General features: G+C 41.0%; 1 long non-coding RNA gene across 1 annotated transcript; it reads right to left on the reverse strand.

The window, feature by feature from the left end:
- Positions 1 to 5906: 5906 nt before the first annotated feature.
- Positions 5907 to 9024, reverse strand: LOC133386627 (uncharacterized). The gene is made up of 4 exons (XR_009763220.1): positions 8926 to 9024; positions 8419 to 8605; positions 7285 to 7460; positions 5907 to 6538 (listed from the first exon to the last, which is right to left on the reverse strand). It is a non-coding gene; the product is annotated as an uncharacterized LOC133386627 (long non-coding RNA).
- Positions 9025 to 12230: the final 3206 nt, after the last annotated feature.

The following is a 12230-nucleotide window of genomic DNA, read 5'->3' on the forward strand; positions in this document are numbered from 1 at the left end:
TCAGCTGGATTGAGGATGACCTTTTATGTTCTATGAGACTGTGATGTTCTAGAAATAGAAACAATCCTCGAAAACAGGAAATGTCCGTTCATCCTGTCCTACAAGAATAATCTCGGAACAATCCTCCATTGCAAGGATGGGGAACCTGTGGCCTTTCAGAAGTTGTTGGACTCCAGCCCTCATCTGCCCCAGCCAGCACGGGCAATCATCAAGGGGATGGGAGTTACAGTCCAGCAATATCTGGAGGCCCACAGGTTTCCCACTCCTGTTCTACAGATTATGTAGGTGCTGTCTCATTGATAAGATAGTTGCAGCCTACAGTTTCATCTTTTCTTAGTACTAAGCCAGGAGCTTCACATTAGGCTTTTAAATGACAAAGGAAGTAAATAGTCAAAGCACTTGCTGGAAACACCTTTGCAACCAAAGTGATTCCCTGCTGAAAATTGCCCCCAAGCTGCTATTAGTAGCTCCAGGGCCAAAAAGCAGCTGGGGGGTTAATTTCCCCTTCCCCCTTCCACAATGAGAGTTGTTGCTGCTTTTTGTAAAAAAGAAAGAAAAGAAATTAATAAAAATATGTGAGGAATCCCAAAAATGGGATTCAAAAGACAGATTTAAAGAAAGTTGCTGGACCCACAGACTAGAGGAGGTGAGGGATCTGATGGGGGACAAATTCAGTTTTGTTGGCATTGTAATGAGAAACTACCTAATTCACACTCCTCAAACCAATATGTGAACTGAAACACAGTTACCTTTTGAAATATGACTTCTCCAAATTTTGCAATGCAGTTTCCCAACAAAATAAAGTGTACAAAAATGCATTACATGAAAGTGCTTGCAAAAATGTGTATATTTGTAAAAACTGCATACAAAAATGTGTTTATCAGGAGAATTTAGCACTAAAATGCTGGTGAATTTTCAGGGGGATTTATTTCTTTTTAAAAATTGCAAATTACTGCAGAATTGCTGCTGAGAAAAATGAAATGCTAAGAAAAAACAAAATTTGCCCATCCCCGCCCTAGGCAAGGGAATGTACAAATTGGCTGTTGATATTTATCTTTAGGCTGGTACAAGCTTTGTCTGGTACTTATATATATGAAGATACTGTTAAAAGTACAGTTACAGAGGCCAGTTACAAAACTGGCAATCCTAGGTGAAGATCAGATTTTAGTATGGAAAGGGACTCCTTTCATGAGGAAGACAGTGGATCCAGAAAAGGACTGGGGGCCATAATGGAGGTAAGGGGACAAAAAGGCATGATAACGGAACAGCCTTGCTGTTCAAAGATCCATCTTTTCCACAGTGGCCAACCAGATGCCACTAGTACTTTCCAGCAACTGGTATTAAAGGCACACTGTCCCTAAAATCTGAGGGTGGCAGGTAGAGTTGCAAGGACTCAGCCGGTTCACATGTACAGTATGTGTAGGAGCATATCAAGTTAGCAATATTTACAACCACAGAATGTATCATGCCAGTCCTGTGACTGTCTATGTCATATGGAAGCACAGAAACCCAAGTGTTAGTCATTTTACCCCTGATCCTTTGGTAAGGTTGGCACTGTGTCCTCCGGTCAGAGCAGCGACCCCATTGCTGATGAAATCCTTGCTCAGGGCCAAGTGGAAGTTGCTGCCAGACTGTGGAGTTACTTGGAAGAGTGTGATGCTGAGTGGGCTTACTGGCAGAGAAACCTGAAATGTAGCCTGATGGGAGATCCAAGGAAAAATGTAGGAGTCTTCATTAATCCTTTAAAGGCAGCAAGTCAGACTTAAGGCTACTATTTCCCTTCCCAACATTTTTCAGGAACTCTGTTGGCTGGTTTGAGAATGTTGCATTTCAAAAAAAACCTTATATTCCCAACTGATCAATTCACTATCGTCGGGAAGTCCATTCTGTACACTATGGGAATTGACCCTTGAAGGCTGTGGCACCTAGCCTTTGGAATTCTCTCCTGTTACATATTAGACAGGTGCCAACTCTGTTTCCTTTTCAGCACCTGCTGAAGACCTTCCTCTTTCAACAAGCCTTTTAAATGGAGATCTTGTCCCAGTCTACAGCCGTATTGGAACTATTTTTAAGTTTTTATATATGGAATTTTAAAAAATTGTTTTATATATAGTACTGTTTTGAATTATTTTTATCCTTGTTTTATGGTTGTAACTGTTTTGTTTTATAATTATATATTTTATTGTTGTAACCCTTCCCAGAACCTTGTAACGATGGGCAGGTTACACTCTAAACAAACAAACAATCAATCAATCAAATAAATAAATACGCTAACCCCCAGTGAAGCTCTGTGCTCTTTAGTCCCGCTGAAGTCATTGGACTTAAGATTGGGGACTCAGGTGGAGGATTTCAGCTAGGACTGAGCTGACCATCCTCCCATAAACACATACACACACTTACTTCTAGTCTCCCTTTTGCCATCAGCCTGCTCATTTTCTGTGTGCTCGGAATTTATGACATTGGCTGTCACTCAGTCATGCAATCCCCTGCCTGCATTCTGAAATGATATTGTTATGGGTTTGGGGTTGAGATGGATAATTTCTATGAGTCCCCTTCTAGCCTCTGATTTGGAGACTTGCGCCTGGGGGTGAGAAACCAGCTCTGCTGGTCAGATGAGTTTCTTTTGTTAATCTAACAGAGTGGCCAGGTCGGTTAATGGGTCTATCAGGTGAATCAACTGGTGAATGGGCCAGGGAGATCCTTTTGTCATTTAAACTCTACAGGAGAGCGTCCCCCCCTTCCTGGGGCAGAGGAGACTTGTGTTTTAGGTGTGTCTGAGAAAGGCTGGGAACTGGAGGCAGGCAGAGAGACTGGCTCTCTGCACCATGGCTTTGGGGTGCCTCTGTAACCCTGATGGAAAAGCTGGATGTTGGACTGCTGATGCCTTGAAACCCCCCATCCTAAACTCAGGTTGGAATGTGTGTAAATATATAAGCCATATTTCATAAAGACACCATAGTCTCTGCTGACCTCTTCCCAAGGAAACCAAACCCTGGGCGAGCACAGGGACCCCTGGAAATCTCAACACTCGGAGTTTGGGGAGGTGTGCAACAATATTGTCCCAAAGGAGCTTTGTCACGTGCTTCCCCAAAAGCGAAGAATAATACTTGCCTGGCAAGGAATCAGGAAATACCTATCCATTACTTTAGGGGAACCTATGAGATCATAATGGAAGGTCCCAAATGTTCCAAGCGGAACTGCAGCTGCAGAAAAATACAACAAGATTACTGAATTACATTAATCACATGAAACTGCATGTGGTTAATGGGACTTTAACCACCGCTTTCACACTGCTCCCTTTAAGTGTCAGGTTGGTATGGACTTGAAAGGTACATTAAGTTCAACCATTTGCCTTGAGCCTTAGAAAGATGACATGCTGTAAGACAACGGCAAATTGTTGCTTGTTACTACTGTCAGTGATCCTCAAAGAGTTAAGTGGCAGTAATTCCTGGAACCAAGTAGATGATCCTTAATACAGACCACTTCCATTGACGGGTTGCCTTAATAAAGCCTTGGAGAATCACTGTGAACTAACCATACCTAATTTGGGGCATAGAACACTTGGGGCATTACCAGCTGATTTCTTATCTTCCATTCCTGGCAAGGTTATCTGTTAGCCTCTGCTAGGCTGTCTCACAATGATTCCCAAGCAGAACTAAAGGCTGTTGGGTTAAGAGGATGTTATCAGCAATTTACAAGCTAGTGTACTTAGAAGTGACACATTAAGGATGTCGGCCACCAGTTGGATGCATTTATTGATCTGCAATACAGAGTGAACACAGACCACACAATGAAGAATCAAACACACAAAGTCAGGAAGGAAAAATAATCTAAATGCAAATTTTATTTATTTATTTGATTTATTATTTGATTTACATCCCGCCCTTCCTCCCAGCAGGACCAAATTTTGGTGAAAAGCTACAAAATAAATTAGCTGTCCTGGGAATTTCTTAAGGAAAGGCATGGTAGAAGTGTAACAAATGTATGTATGTATGAATGAAATCAAAGTAGCTTCTGAATTTTGCTCAGATCAGTGCTGAATATCTGTGGGCACATCCAGATTATAGCTATTTTTGGGTAGGATTAAATGAGATACTAGCAAATTCAGGTAGCACAATTATAGTTGATTGGGAGGTTAACAAATCCACTTCCCCCCAAAATGGGACTTTCTGTGATAAGGAAAGTGATGGCAAAATGCAATGGAGAGTGTGGGATAGCACTTGCTTTGATGCAACTATTTATTTATTAAATTTATTGGTCACCCATCTGGCTGGCAATCCAGCCACTCTGGGCGACGTACAAAATTAAAGCATATAGTAACATTAAAATATTAAAATCTCAACCAATAATAATAAAACCTAACCCACCCCAAAAGCCGGTTTGAAGAGTCAGGTCTTCAAGATTAAACTTCATTTAATCTTTCTGCAACAAATCAGAATTAATGCTCATTAAACAGCCAATGTCATCTAATCTCCCTGCAAACAAATCCAGATAAATACTCAATAAACAGGTTGTTTTGAACCATTCTGTGCATTTGCAACATGGAAACTTCTGGGTCTCCTATATTAGTAAATCCAAAGCAAAGAAGAAGTCTTTTAGTTCCCAAATGGGAAAAATATAACATATCCCACTGTGAGCGGCACATTCTGGCCTAGGGATAGGGGAGAAATTCTTGTGGTTCACATGAACCTACCTAATTCACACTTCTCAAACCAATGTGCCAGCTGAAATATGCAGTTATCCTTTGAAATTTACACATCTCCAAATTTTATGATGCAGCTCTTCAGGCAAAACAATTGGATACAAAAATGCAATATATTAGGGAAAAGTGAGCACAAAATACATATCTTAGTGAAAACAATATACATAGTTGCCCAGTTTACCACATCAATCAAAATTGTCCAGAGCACAGATTGCATGTTGGTCTCAGCTGGGCCAGCCATACTGAGCAAAATAAATTAACATAATTAAAATAAATACACATTAAAACAATCCCACTAAAACATAAAGACATATCTAGCCAAACTGTGTTCCCCTTTAGCATTCTAAAAACTGCAGCTGAATACCCATAACAAAAAGCAGGGGTCCTTTCCCTCCCTTGCACTTTCTCTATATTTCAAACACTACTCTCATTCTCTCATGTAAACATCTCATCTGGATGCTGATCTCAGCACATATCCCTGAGTGGATCTGTCTCTGCTCATGGCCTTCTTCTGTCAACAGAATATGAATGCTCTTCCCTGCTCACCTGTTTTGCTGTTTGACTTGAATATCATTGACAAAGATTCTTGAAGCTTCAATGATGAATATCTGATTCTTGGAGGGATCCCAGAGTAGCTTGGCTACATCAGTCTTAACATTCACTGCAGAACTTAAGACACCACTCTTGGTGCTAAACTCCAAGAATGAGAAGAAAGCATTTTTATACTATTTTTGCAGGGGCTTTGGATGTTGGCAGAACATGATATTTTAATGAGTACATCTGCATTCATATGAAAACCATAGCTATTTAATCATGGCATTAATATGATACTTGTTCCTTAGAATTTCATTTAACTGCAATTCCCAGTGTAATCAGGTTTGAGCCATAGCGAAGTCTATGGACATGAAGGATCAACTAACCTTATATCTTGGTCTGTCACCTTATGTTTTAACCATAGTTCTGTTCCATTTCTGTATTATTTTAAAGAAATAAAAATACTCTCAAAATACATATTGAAATGTACATTTTCTTTCAAATTATGTATGCAAATGGTTATTTTCTTACAAAAATACATCTTTAAATGTGTGTTTTGATATGCTTTAACTGCTAGGAAACAATGTCACATCATTTGGAGCAGTGCAAAATTTATTGGACAGCTATTTCTTTGTTTTTTTTAAAAAAAGTTGTCTCTTCCCTAATTGTCCAAAGAGACTCAAGGCAGCTAACAAATCAATAATAAAACAATAAAAACAAAACAACCCTCAAATTAAACCCCAACATGCTATCGGAATATTAACATAAAATTTGCAACATACTTAAACAATTCCAGCAGCACACAAAATCAACATAAAACTAAGCCAGTTAAGTACCAATTCATATATTCATTCAACAGGTGCTGATCACACTTCGAATAGGAATTCATAAAGATTAAACTGCTCAAGCATTTCTATGGACAATCTGCGAGCCCTCTATAATTTATCAAATGGTAGCTAGCCATTTCAAAGGGATGGGCCAATCTTACGTCATAGGCTGCAATCCTAAACAATCCTCACCAAAAGGTTAGTCCCATTTAGCTCTGGAAGATTTACATCTCAGTAAATATACTTAGGCTTGCACTGTTAATAAGGTGAAGTCACAATGGAATATTTCACTGCTGCTTCAAAGGCAGGACTAGACCCAATGGGTGGAAATTGCAAGGAAGGAGATTTTGGCTAAGCATTGAGAGAAAATTCCCAATGGTAAAAGCGGTTCAACAGTGGAAGTGACGTCCTTGGGAGGTGTTGAGCTCTTCTTCACTGGTGCAGTTCACTCTGTCAGGAATGCTATACTTGTATCCTGCAATGCATACAGCAGAAGGCTGGACTATTTTTATTTATTTGTGCATTTTTGTATTATTTATTATATTTGAAAATGGAAATGGACTGCCTTCAAGTCGATCCCGACTTATGGCGACCCTATGAATAGGGTTTAGCAGTATTCAGAGGGGGTTTACCATTGCCTCCCTCTGAGGCTAGTCCTCCCCAGCTGGCTAGGGCCTGCTCAGCTTGCCACAGCTGCAGAAGCCAGCCCCTTCCTTGCCCGCAACTGACAGCTAGGGGGCAACTGAGCTCCATGGGACTATGCAGCTTGCCCACGGCTGCACAGGTGGCAGGGCACATAATCCCTGAGCCACTCACTATGGGGGTGATCTTTAGCTGACCCTTTACACCAGAAGACACGAGCCGGGATTTGAACTCACAGACTCTGGACTCCCAGCCAGGCTCTCCTCCCCACTGTGCTATACCATTGTGCTTATTATATTTATATTCCACCTATTCCCCAAAGAACTCAATGTGACATACATAGTTCTCCCCCTCCCCATTTTATCCTCACACAACAACCCTGTGAGGTAGGTTAGGCTGAGAGCTTGCGACTGACCCAAAGTCACCCAAGTGAGCTCTGTGGCTGAGTGGGTATTTGAAACTTGGTTTCCTAAATCCTAGATTGACAATCTAACCACTATTCCACAATGGACTACATGACCTCTAAAGTCACCTGCAGGTCTATAATTCTATTAATCTTTTGGAAATCAAAGCACTTACCCTGAGGCGAATTTTTGTTCAGAAGCTTTAACTGGCCTCAGGACACAGTAGTTCACATGGAGAAGGGAGTGAGTTACTGGGAGCAAGTTACACTGGAGCTCTTCGGCTTCCTCTTCTCAAGATTCAGGCAAGAGCTCTCTCAACATCAGCCACAGTGTAGTTTTGGGAATGGACCTCTGTAGAGATTAGTAGTACCAAAGACCTGACGTCAGATCCAACTTCTGACGGCTGAGTGTTGCAGCTCAAGCCAACTGTTAGAAATGTGAAAGTGTACTTGGTGCTTTACTAGCTCTCAATCAAATCTCTTTGGACAGTTACCTTTCACCTGTTATGCCAATTTCAATTGGGAGAGGAAGGTGGATTTTGTTGCTAGATGAAAACTTCATCAAAGTTGGAAGTATGAGAATGTTTACAATGGGTCAGCAAACAGACAAAAACAGGAAAGGTGGTGAGAACAGGGAGGCAAGCAGATATTTTATTGCAAGCACACACACACACACCCCTGCCAGATTCTCTCATTTTCTGGTGAGAAGTGCAAGAATCACTCGATTCCTTCAGAGATTGAAACTCAAACAATGCCCCTTTGTTGTGCCTAGCAGCTGCCTTCATCTGTAACTAGCTTTCTTGCAATCACAAGTCTTGTGAGGGAAGGTGCCTTGGTGCTCCTTGTATAAAACAAAAATAGCCATCTTCCAGATGACACACTTATCAAGCATTCATCCCAGTTAGTCTATGGGGAGATCAGATCAATATCGGCTTTTTATTGAACATTCATTCTGATCTGTTTGTGAGGCTAGATGGCATTGCATCAAGCAAATATTATTCTACACAGTCAATTGGTACGTTGTTCTAGAGCAGGACTGGGGGACCTGTGGTCCTCTACATGTTGCTGGACTACAGCTCCCATAACGCCTGATCATGCTGGTTGAGGCTGATGGGAAGTGGAGACCATCAACATCTGGGAGGCCATAGGTTCCTCCCCCCTCCCTCCTTGTAAAGGCACCAGAACAGAACAAAAACAAGTTTGGTGGTGAAGCATGGTCCCTAATTCAGCACCTGTAGGGATACTGATGCTAGTCTGGGCGATGCATGCCATTCATGAGAGCTGCCTCATTATAACAGTGATATACTTACTGTGTCATACTTTGTATCACTTTGAGTATATCACTTTTGTCAGTTTTGTTACTCAAGATTCCAATTAGTTTTGTATCTTCTCTGCCTTTTAAAAGATCACTTCCATCTTTGATCGTCTTAGGCAATGTCTTTCTTGTGTCCAGTGGCAACAATTGCTTAATCACTTCTGACAGTAAGCCTTGGATATCTGAAAATGGGAAATGGTACACTGACTTCTTCACATACCAACCTTAAGGGAGTCTGAGAACATGGAAGATCACTACATCCAAGGGCTTGGGTATCACAATGGTCCATCACAGTTCGTTAATAATCTGTCAGATTTCCAAAGAAATGCCTGACCATGATTTAAGGCTTCTATTACTTTATATTAAATTGAGAATCTTTGGAAAGCAGGGAGGTAAAGTGGGAGGGGAGGAGCTTTTGTACATGACATTCTCTTCTGCCTGTGAATGCTGGATTCACCTACAGACTTTTAGATTGCAATAGAAGGCAGATACTTTTTCTTACCTGTGCAGAAGAGCACTCTTCCCTCCTGTTGTTTCCAGCAACTGGTGTTCAGAAGCATACTGCCTCCGACCATGGAAGCAGAGTACAGCCACCGTGACTAGCAGCCACTGACAGCCTTGGGAGGAGGAAAATTGTAGTGAAACTACACAGAGAGACAGTGCAATCAATCCTACCACATTCAGTGGGACTTGCTGTCATCCCTGCTATAAGTGTTCAGGATTGCAGCCTTAAAGCACACTCAAGGGAAGCATACATCAGCAGCAATTTATTGTTCTTTGCAGGATTTCTTGGGCTATGAAATATCTCATTAAAAGAAGCAAAGGGTGGTATCCAATGCTCCTGTTCTGCTGGCACAAGAGACTTGTTCCAGCAGAATGGAACTTTCACCACCTATCTCCCGAGCGCTATCAAAAGCAGCTCCAGTAGGTTGTGGGAACCTCTGGAGAAGATGTGGTGGGCATGTGGAGTAGAGGAAATGGAAGTGTCACTGTGCCAATGGAATCCTGCTAACGCTTGCTTGGATACAACCCCAAATTTGCTTTGTAATCCTCTGTACTGGCCTCCCAGCATGGGCATCAGACATAGAGTGAAGAAGTCTGTTTTATCCAATGGAAGGAGTCACCCAGATTTGAACGAGGAGTCTATGGTGAAATATTTACATGTGGAAACTTGCCCTTGTTGAGAACTGAAAATAACTTTGTTCAAATATTCTTGAGAGCTGCTTTGAAGACCTAAGTGGTGGGAAAGTAGGATATACATATTTTAAAAATAAAATAAAATAAAATATGTAAGGGGTGTCCACACATTACATGCAACAAGTGTACAATCTGTGTACAAAAACAGTTGAGCAGCACACTATTACTGTGATTAACATGTAATGTTCTTTGAGTGCACAGTCTGTATACCTTTGTACACAATAGCATGAACAAATATACTCTCTTTCACACAAACACCTGTACATTATTATTATTGTTGTTATTGTTGTTATTATTATTGTTATTATTATTGTTATTATTATTGTTATTATTATTAAATTACATTTGTATACCACCCCATAGCTGAAGCTCTCTGGGCAGTTTACAACACATGTACATGTGTAGAGATAGCTTCTACGTGTGTTCAGCATGAACATCCCTGCAGAATAAACAAACAGATATGTGGTGATAGATGTATAACCAAGCAGATGAGTGGTGGTAACAAGGTCCAAGCCTTTGATTAAAAGAGCCCAAAGTCTTCAGCTAAGATATGCTGGTGTTTGTTATAAAGGGTAGTACTTCTTCACACAATACCAGCTTAGATGACTTTAAAAAAATCTGGGAGAATCTGTAGTTATGATCTAGTCTAGTCACTGAATCTGCTGTCAGGCATGGCTAACAATAATTATAATGAATAGCATTTTATATAGTGCTTTAGCAAAGTATTTAAAATGTATTCACTTAAATATTCACATAAATTATCTCAGTGTCCCGATTCAGAATCCAGGAGAGTAGGTAGGTCTACCAACACTATTAAATGGAACTTTCATGTACAAAAGCAGCATGCCTCTGAATACCAGTTGCTTAGGAAAACAACAGAGACAGATCCATCTCCTTCATGCCCTGTCTATGCGCACCCAGAGGTCCATTTGGCTGACCACTGTTCATAGCATAATGTTGTGCTAAATGAGTACCTGGTCCAATCCACTAAGGCAATTTGTATGTTCCCATCATTATATATGTACACTTGGCAAACGGGAGCTTTAAATCACAAATGGGGAAACTTTTTTCAGGTTAGAGGCCATATTCCCTTCTGGGCAACCTTCTAAGGGCCACATGCCAGCAGTGGGTGAAGCCATAGGTAAAAGTGGGCAGAGCAACGAATGTGAATTTTACCTGTGTACAGTAGGCTACATTCAATACTTGCACATCCCTCTCTATCCTTCATCCAGACAAGCAAGAGCTCAAGGGCACATTTCAGCCAGGCAAAAAACTTTGGGGCAAGAGCAGGACCAGTGAGGGCTGTGGCCTGGGGAGAATTCTGCAGGTCAAACAGAGAGGCCTGGAAGGCTGCATGGGGTCCACAAGCATGAGGTTCCCCACCCCTGCTTTAAATAGAGGGTTATGTGATGGAGGGAAATGTCAGAAACAATAACTGCCCCAGCAACGCCTTGTTCCTTTTTTCACTCAGTTTTGTCTGATGGGATAGTTAATTTCTGGTCGTTAGTGTAGTACATACAATGATAATATACCATGTGGTTTACTGAAAGTCATTAAATGCGGTGTCACTGATGCCTGCAGTGAAAGAGGCATATTCTGCTCTGTTTGTAAATGAACTGACTTCTCACAGCTCTGATGGATCTTACTGTTTGACTATCTAGTAAACAGCTTGCATTTCCAAATAGATGTTCTTCCCCTCCTTTCCCACAAGTTGGATCAATTATACTGGCTCTGATTTTGCAGTAAAAGAAGATCAGAACCATATACCAAAGTCTTTGCATCCTTGGTCCTGACATGTGGGGAACACCTTTGCAAAAAGGGAAGCAAAAAAAGACACAGTGACCAAATGCTGCTGCTGCTGCTGCTACCACTACTAATGTTTCCAGTGCCTTAGAAATCCAATAATTATAAATACAAAAAGACAAAAGATCTGCCTTCACAGATTGTGGGTAGAGTCTATTCGAATGGGAAGCCATTCCTTCACTTAACAAAACCAGTCTGACATAACCAGCACACTTTAGGCATCATGCATCAAAGTGGCAAGCAAAGAACATGTGAGCAGTAAGAAAAAATGTTTAGAAGGGTGCCTTAAGGCAGAATGGCAGCAAGGAGGAGGAGCTGTGCTTGGCAAGAAGATATTACATCATCTTACCAAGTCCAGTTTACTCTTTATGGAAAGACTGTGATTTGCTCCATTAACAGACATAGAATTAGTCAAACCCAATGAACTCTGGGCCAGTGGACCTCCCCCTCAGTATACCAAATGCCATAATTACTTATGAGCGTGCTGAAGGTTTTGTATTTCTGCTGTTTTTTTGTATCAGAAGATTCTAAAAGTTACAATCTGGCATAAAAGTGAAGTTCTGGCAGATCCATAAGGAAGTAGCGGTCTAAGGAACCTCCAAATTACCTGATTTGCTTGCACAAAACCTATGCAGAAGTCAGATGATACCCAGTCTTCAATAAGCATTCATCCTGATTTGCTTGTGGGATGCTTACACATCTTCCCATTAGTCATTCCTTCATCCCATGTCACTTTCCAATGCATTTCTCTGTCACTTTCTAAATCACAGAAAGACCCTTTTAAAAAAAGGTGGATTTGTTGCACTG

Source organism: Rhineura floridana, chromosome 6 (genome assembly GCF_030035675.1).
Source record: "Rhineura floridana isolate rRhiFlo1 chromosome 6, rRhiFlo1.hap2, whole genome shotgun sequence".
NCBI classification, from domain to species: domain Eukaryota; kingdom Metazoa; phylum Chordata; class Lepidosauria; order Squamata; family Rhineuridae; genus Rhineura; species Rhineura floridana.